We start from the raw sequence: 8,490 nt of genomic DNA on the forward strand, positions 1-8,490 counted from the left end.
AAAAGAATTACAAAAAGTTTCCTCTAGTCATTTCAGACAATTCGCATGTCAGTTTCAGAAATGTAAAGAGACATACAATGCCAATGTGGTGACGTCAACATTGTACCTTTCTGTGTTATATTCGTATGAAGTGCCTCAGATTGAAGATGAATCTACGTCTGCATCTGTAGTCCGCATGCCACGGAAGAGTACGCAGTGAGGTTTTTTTATTCTACCCTCATTTCGCGAATGCAAAGAGAATGTTACGGTCTGTACGGCTCCGCGTAAGTTTCGATTTCATTATGTTACAGTCACATTACACGTTATACGAGGGCGTACTGAAAAGTAATGCCTCCGAATTTTTATGTGAAAACTCTTAAAGTTTATTAAATAAAACAATCGTTTTGTTTTGTTTTTTTTTTACATTGTACAGCCGGCCGGTGTGGCCGGGCGGTTCTAGGCGCTTCAGTCTGGAACCGCGCGACCGCTACGGTCGAAGGTTCGAATCCTGCCTCGGGCATGGATGTATGTGATATCCTTAGGTTAGTTAGGTTAAAGTAATTCTAAGTTCTAGGGGACTGATGACCTCAGATGTTAAGTCCCATAGTGCTCAGAGCCATTTGAGCCATTTTTTACATTGTACATCTTCATTCTTCATGACTACATATTTGCAGCCCTCTTCTGCTAGAGCGCTCCGAATTGTAGCGCGTAACATGGCAACGTAATTGTGTCGATGCGTGAGAGTCAGCGTGCTATAGTCGAGTTTTCGAATTCAAAGAGTTCGTACACGCATGGAGCATCCTCTTTTTCAGCATGACAATACCAGACCACACACGAGCTCTGCGACATCTGTAACAATCCGTCGCCTTGCGTTCACTGTTATCGATCACCCTCCATACAGTTTTGCCCCATCCGATGTTCATGTGTTTCCAAAACATTAAGAACACCTTCGAGAACTTCACTTAATAGTGATGAAGCGGTGCAAAAAGAGGTGAGGTTGTGGCCTCGTCAAAAAAGTTAAACATTCTACAATGACGGTATCAACAAATTGGTCTCTCGTTTGAAGAAATGTGTTGCCGCTAGGGTGACTATGCTGAGAAAGAAATATGTAGACATCAAGAAGAAATACGTAGAGTGTTAATAACGTCTGTTTTATTTAAAAAGCTTTAAAGATTTCCACTCCCTCGTATATGTGGAAGGGAATACCATTTCTCGCCTAGTCTTGGAATACATACCCTCGAAATGTTAAAAGTAAGCCCTTCCGTCCAACTTTTTCCATGAATCAGACATGGAAAGGGTCTCAGACTGATGATCAATGCTCAAGAATCGGCTGGATAAGAGCATAGTGACCTACTTCTCGCTGAGATGCACTCTCTCAGGATTCTTCGGCTATGCTCAGTCTGGCACTTGCCTTCACCCAAACAGATTTATGTGATCGTCCCACCTCCAATCGATCCGGGTGGAAATCACTAGATATTTGACGGACGTCACCAATTCCAACGATTACTCTAAGATAACGTAAACAAACAATATGGTGTCTTTTTGTCTATTTCCACGCACTGCATTTACCTGTTCCAGCATCAAACAGACGTCCATCTGAAGTTTTTGGCGTTAATATTGGACGCAACCCCTATCAAGTTTTAGCTTCCACACGAAGTTAGAGCGCTGCTGAAGTAAGAGCGACAACAATCGACCACTTTCTTGATATTCTTCTTTCTCTTCCGATAATGTGCTACTTTTGAACAATTATTGGAATAATTATGTGGCTGTGACAGCCAACACGTTCGCTAGACATTACTTCTCCAGATTTATTCTTTCTCTTCTTCGTGCTATATGAAACAGAGTGTACACAATGTCGACGATATTATGACTATAGGGAAAGAATAAAATAAGCTATTCTGTCTCACGCGTCTAATATCATTTTGCAAATAATCTATGAGTGAATAAACAACTAACTAACCAACTAATTAAGTTTCACCTCATGTTCTTCGTCGTATGTGGCAAGAGCTGGAGTATCGGTTAATGCGTGTACGGCAAAAAATGAAAGCCACATCGAACTGCGCAACATACAAGAAAATTTTGACCTAGTATCTTCCCTAACATGCAGCTAAAAAGTCCAATGTTTAGAGTTATACAGTACTTTCGAGTGGCCATAACGTCTTCAGCGCGGATAGGGGTACAGTTTCATAGTTGTGTTCTTTACGTGTTATACGAAACACTTTCTAGGTGCCTTTGTTTAATCACATTGAATAGAAAAGAACATTTGAGACACACGTAGGCGCAGATAAATGTAATGGAATACAGCATGTAATGGAATATGCATCTACAAAATTATTTACGAGGTCGAATTAGAGGAACATTCAACCTAAACTTCTTGGAATTTTCAGAACAAGGATGACTGGATTACGCATGCAATCCGACAAAATTAGACAATGTCTCATTTGCAACAAATTGTTCCAAATGGGCTGCAAAATAATCATCAGACTTTATTTATTTTTTTCTTTTGTATTTAATGCCCCTTCGACACTGATATTATGTGAAACGAAACACTAATTACGCTATTTTCGAGGATGTGAAAAGAAGCGATTTTCGTGCAGAAAGCAGCAGCAAACAAGCAAGGATCTCCGGAAAGCCGTTCCCTGCATCCAAGAGACGGACGCCTTCTGCTAGTTCCTCATCATTGTCACAAAACGACCACGAAGTAACACCGCGTTGCCGCCCACGCAAAGAGAAGAGACTGCGATGACGATGCCATTCTATGACTCGCAGAAGGAACCTGTATTTTTTTCTTATTTGCGTCAGTGGTAGTATTGACCCTGTAATAGCATTTAAAACACTCATAATTGTTCTCGAAACCTGCTTGTAACGTAGCACCAAATAAACCTTGGTGGAAACAACAATACTTGGACATTAAACTACTACTGTTCTGCCGAGAATTTAACGGGTCTGTAATTATAAAGACGATGTTTGGAACTCGGAAAAATTCTATAATGATATCATTCGCTAAAAGGACTGCCTGCCACATCCCTGCAAATCTTTCGGGTTAGGCAGCCCAATATCAAGATCATAGAGCTTAGACAAATTTGATAACTAGCAGGTATAAAAGACGAAAAATCCTCGTTCCTAGTTACTTTTGCACATATCATGAAGATCATTAAATAAGGAAGAGTTATAATCATTAGAATAAGCACTTCAGAGCTATTCGGTTGTTATACGATAATGTAATTTTTATTTAGTCTGGGCAGAAGAAGAAGGAAAAGAAGAAAGAAAATAAGGGTAGAAAGGACAGATTGAGGTTTTTGATCACGTTCTTCTAAAGGTAAGGAAGACAGAACGGTTGGAGTTATGTGTTGCGCGTTTTCGTGATTTCGCACTGACCCACACGATAGCGCCTCGTCTGCCCTGACCCTGGCGATACCCTCGTTTCACTACGGCGCCGGACTCAGGGAAAGGCTCTCTTCCATTATTCTTTCCTTGACGTCCAATTCCTCCTACAATCTCGCATATATTTTGTAACAGCAAAGACATTCAACCTACGATCTCTTTACAGGCACTAAAAATGTCGGTTAATCGTTAAACTCCGAATCAGACACTCGTGTGGAAATAACTCTAAAAATCACGAAGTGTGATTTGCGTAAGTCCCCATCTGATTAGTACAAAGAACCAATTTTATAACTGCCAGTGCCATACGTTTTGCTTCATTTCGAATCAGCTACAGTGATTTTTTTTTCTGTGCGTATTCGTTGAGGAATTGTTAATAGAATCTGCAAGTAAACGTAGGTATCTTCATTTTATATGAGTACGGAACACTTGCAAGCTTCTAAAGTTTACGGCAGAGGATCACGTTTTTAAGGTATTGCAATAAGTGAAACGTGAAAATTCATTAAATTTTTATGCTTTTGCAAAGTAATTATTCAACTGTCATAATCTGTAATCGAGAGTACAGCTCTCGTACAGTAACACATGTGCTGTAACACTTGATAAACTACAATTATAAAAATAATACTGCTGAAAGATCACACACAATTAATACCCGCGATGATACTTCGATTATCAGACTCAACGCACCAGACACTACAGGAGCTGTGGCCTGAATCCGAATAAAAACGTAAAACTCATGAGGTAAGAGTAACCACCGCAACTTTTCATTGCAGACGAATTACAGCTTGACACACTACTATTGCTGTTGTTTCACTTCAGTTATCCTGTATGTGCTTTTGTTTCAGCGACAAATGTAGGGAATTTATTGCGCCACTACAAAACTTTGTTTCTGTATGCACGACGTTTCATTGTATTGAACGATACAAACCAAGTTTCTGATTCTCCGAAGCACGGAGAATACCAGTGGTAGCCCACTGACATTGTTAGCGTTTGACTTCCAGAACGACGCGCTTTGCTACTCACTAAAACGTCGATGCACACAACGTATATAGGCAAACTTTATTTCAGTAGTACTACAGTGTTCCGCGCTAAGAAATAATTGCCTTCTGAGCAAATAAATACATTTTGCAGTCTTATTTCACGCACCTTATTTTCAACAATTGAGCGCTTCGTCGCTACGCCTCAGACGCTTGTTCTTTCCGACGTCGTTCAATAAATGTCGCATTGTAGTTTAAACGACATTTGAGTTTTTACACACTGCCAGGTGCAGCACAAATACAGAAGAATCTCTACTGTAGCTTTTCCGACCTCCTTTTCGAAACGTCACTCGTACATATGGTCTGTTGTTCAGATTAAATTAAGCGACACTGGAGCAGACAGCAGTGCTGCTGTCTTTCACGTCTCGGGAGAAAGCGAGAAAATGATCTGGAGCGCACTTACCTGATGTTATTCGGCGTAAATCGGAGGTGCGGTCTGATTCACACGTTGCAGCGCTACACATTCACGCACCCTGACGATTGAACAAGCAAAAGGCTCCAGAATAAACAGAGGAACGGGTTTTGAGCGGCTGTACCCAAAGACCTTCAATTGCGAAGAAACTCTACTTCTTGCGCAACCAGTACTTGAGGTAGGCAGCCGCCGCGGCAGCGAGGATTTAATTTCTTTCCCCTTTCCAACGAGTTCATCACTCTTTGGGCTAACGTTAGATGCGATGCTCATTAGATGTGTGCTTTTCTGTGTCTTAAGTTAGAAGCGCAAAAGTTACAGTTCCAAGAAACAGCAGGTATAAGTTTTAAATGAAGTAACAGCGTGCGTACATCGTAAACAATTTCACACGATATCAACTGCGACTCTGCTCGGCGCTAATACACGGTGAGAAGTCCAAACAAAATCTCTGTTATGTCAAAACTGCTATCTATTTCAGTTAATATACGACTAACGCGCCATAAATTAGATCCACAAAACCGTAAATAGATTACTTCTTAGCAGACAGACAAATTTCCACCGCTGAAAATGTAATTTGTCAATTAACGACAGGTATCATACAATTATCTGTAAACTCGTTTTGACGCCCGTGTTTTCTGTGTTGCTGGTGTACGTCTGAGAAACTCGGTGACATCTGCTGCATTTCCGACTGTATTTTGTTTACTGGAATATGCATCTTGTATAACAACACGCATTTCAGTTCACAAGCAAGATATTTATATCTTGCCTTTGTTACCCACACTTTTCTTTCAATACTCTCTTAATATAAAAACAGCATGCTTCGCGATTAATCGTAATGAGAACAATAATTACGCCATTTATCCCATGGCTCTTCGAGTTCTCTACATTTCTTTTATAATCAATGTGCAGAAGTACGAACGGAACGCAAGTAAACGAGAGTTTTGTTAGAAATTGCTATCTGAAATTTCGTAGCGTATTAAGAGACATGGAATGAATATCGAAAACAGTAGCAGCGTCTGCAAGAGATCGATTAAAGTGGACGTCAAATGAATAGCAGTTCTAGAATACCTGGCAAAATTTATATATCCCGGCACATCCCTAACTTATTTACGGGCAAGTTTAACCATATCAATTTAAAATACAGTACCAACTTCGTGTGTCAAAAGAGTCATCATCGTCCCAGTTCACAACAAAAGACAAAATCCTCTGAACCATAGATAAAACAATTCTTACCTCAACACCATTCACGCTTCTGTAATACGGATGTCGGTACAATACAAAATCAAAATATTCTACAAATTTACGTACGCCTTTCAAAAAACGCACGCAGTAATAAAACATAATTCATGAGGAGCAAAACTCGCAACATTAAAAGGAGAGACGCCGTGATCCAGTAGTTTTCAGATGTTTTACAGTAAACATAAATATTTTTTCAATGAAATACTAAAAATGTATCACTGAGAAAAGTTTCGAATCCTATGTTCTTTCCAGGAATTGAAAAAGAGCCAGAAAAAATAATCTTACCAGCGAAACTGAAAGTAAAAATTCAAGTTCATACAGTAAACTTCCAAGAAGTAGAAATTACGACAAACAACAAATCGCTATGGCAGTCAAGTATTCCATTATCATCTTTTGGTTATTACAGACACAGGTTTTATCTTCTCGCGGAATATGTGTACTTATGTTATAAATATTATGGTCTAGATAATTTTGTAGTTTAAAGGCATGAGTGTATTACTATGAGTTCTTCAGTAAAGCCATTATTACTTATTTTTCTTGGGTATCCTTTGAGTCTGAAATGTAAAGTTAGCAATCAATATGTACTAACAATTTCGAGGTATGGTAGTCAGATGTAGACTTTCAACAGAGTAACTTTTCAAAATCTGAGGTCGTTCAGCGAGCAATCGAGAGGTGCATGACGGGAATTAGTAGGAGAAATAAGGAATCCTGTAAACAGATCAGGGAATAGACTGAGCTGGAGATGTACTTCCTCTATCAACCCTATGTGGCACGAATTCTGGACTTACGAGCAGTATCCAAGTTTTTGTCGATCGAGGGTTTTGTAAGCTACTTCCTTTGTTGATGGGCTACATTCCGTGAGGATTCTTCTAATGAAACTCGGTCTGGCAACTGCCTTACCTGCGATTTGTTTTAAGTCGACGCTCCACCTCGAATCACTGTAATTGTGTAATCATACAATAACGGATCTTTCTGCATATTTATGCACAGTACGTTACATTTGTTTGTGGTGAGGATTAACTGCCACTCCTTGCACCACGTGTCTCTGCAGGTCTTCCTGCATTTCGCTAAAGTTTTCTAGCGTTGAGACTTGTTTGTATACAACAGAATTATCCGCGACAAGTCTCATGTAACTTCCGACGTTATACACAAAGTTATCCACATATTTTTTGAAAAGTAATAGTCCTATCAGACTCCACTGGGGTACTCACGAAGTTATTTTTACCCTTGAAGATACCTCTCCATAAGAATGACATGCTGTGTCCTGTTTCCTAAAAACTCTTCAATCAAATTACACAGCTCGCCTGATGTTCCACACGTTCGTAATTTTCTCATAAACCGGCAGTGCAAAACTGTGTCGAACGGCTTCCAGGAGTCAAGAAACAAGGCATCCGCTTAGGCCCCAATATCTACAACTTTCTTGCTAGGTATTTATGAAGGAACAGAGCGAGCTACATTTCACACTGTTGTTGTTTTCAGAACTCATGTTGATTCCTACAGAGAAGATTTTTCGGTCTCCAGAAGTGTCATAATGCGTAAGCATGAAACATATCCCAAAATTCTGTACATGTGATGTCGTCAGACAGAATCATTAACTCTGCAGCGGAGTGTGCAGTGTTTCGAACTTCCTGACAGATCAAAACTGTGTGCTCCTCTTTTTGAACACCAGTGCGACCCATTATTTTGCTCAAGTGCGGGGGATCCCCATCAGGTCGGATTAAAGGAAGACATTGAAGAAACTCAGAGGCAGGCTGCCAGATTTGCTACCGGTAGGTTCTATCAACACTCAAGTATCACTGACGTGCTTCGTGAACCCAAGAGGGAATCCCTGCAGGGAAGACGAATTTTTTTCGCGGAGCACTGCCCACAAAATAGTCCTAACAACGGCGCTCAGATTGTGCTGTGTTCCTTGACTTCAGGAAGGCATATGACGCCGTCCCGCACAGCCACCTAGTGAAAAAAAAAAGGAAAATGAGCTTATCGAGTATCGGACCAGCTTTGCGACTGGATACAGGACTTCGTTGCAGGTGGAACTCAATACGTCGCTCTTAACGGAACGATATCGACAGAGTCCGCAGCTCGTGGTTGTGCGGTAGCGTTCTCGCTTCCCGCGCCCGGGTTCCCGGGTTCGATTCCCGGCGGGGTCAGGGATTTTCTCTGCCTCGTGGTGACTGGGTGTTGTGTGATGTCCTTAGGTTAGTTAGGTTTAAGTAGTTCTAAGTTCTAGGGGACTGATGACCATAGATGTTGAGTCCAATAGTGCTCAGAGCCATGGATATCGACAGATGTAAAGGTAATTTCCGGAGTACCCCAAGCAAAGGTGATAGGACCGTTACTGTTTATATAAATGATCTAGCAGAAAGCGTCGGAAGTTCTTTAAGACTGTTCGCAGATGATGCGGTTGTCTATAAGAAAGTAGCAACGCCAGAAAACACCATCGAGTTG

General features: G+C 40.7%; 1 protein-coding gene across 1 annotated transcript in view; it reads right to left on the bottom strand.

The window, feature by feature from the left end:
• Nucleotides 1-4,957, bottom strand: part of LOC126469824 (uncharacterized) — a 360,459-nt gene extending 355,502 nt beyond the window's left edge. The window contains exon 1 of the mRNA XM_050097110.1: nucleotides 4,801-4,957. The gene's annotated coding sequence lies outside the window, so the exon portion shown is untranslated. The remainder of the gene's footprint in view (nucleotides 1-4,800) is intronic.
• Between the last annotated feature and the right edge of the window lie 3,533 nt (nucleotides 4,958-8,490).

Source organism: Schistocerca serialis, chromosome 3, assembly GCF_023864345.2.
Source record: "Schistocerca serialis cubense isolate TAMUIC-IGC-003099 chromosome 3, iqSchSeri2.2, whole genome shotgun sequence".
NCBI lineage: Eukaryota > Metazoa > Arthropoda > Insecta > Orthoptera > Acrididae > Schistocerca > Schistocerca serialis.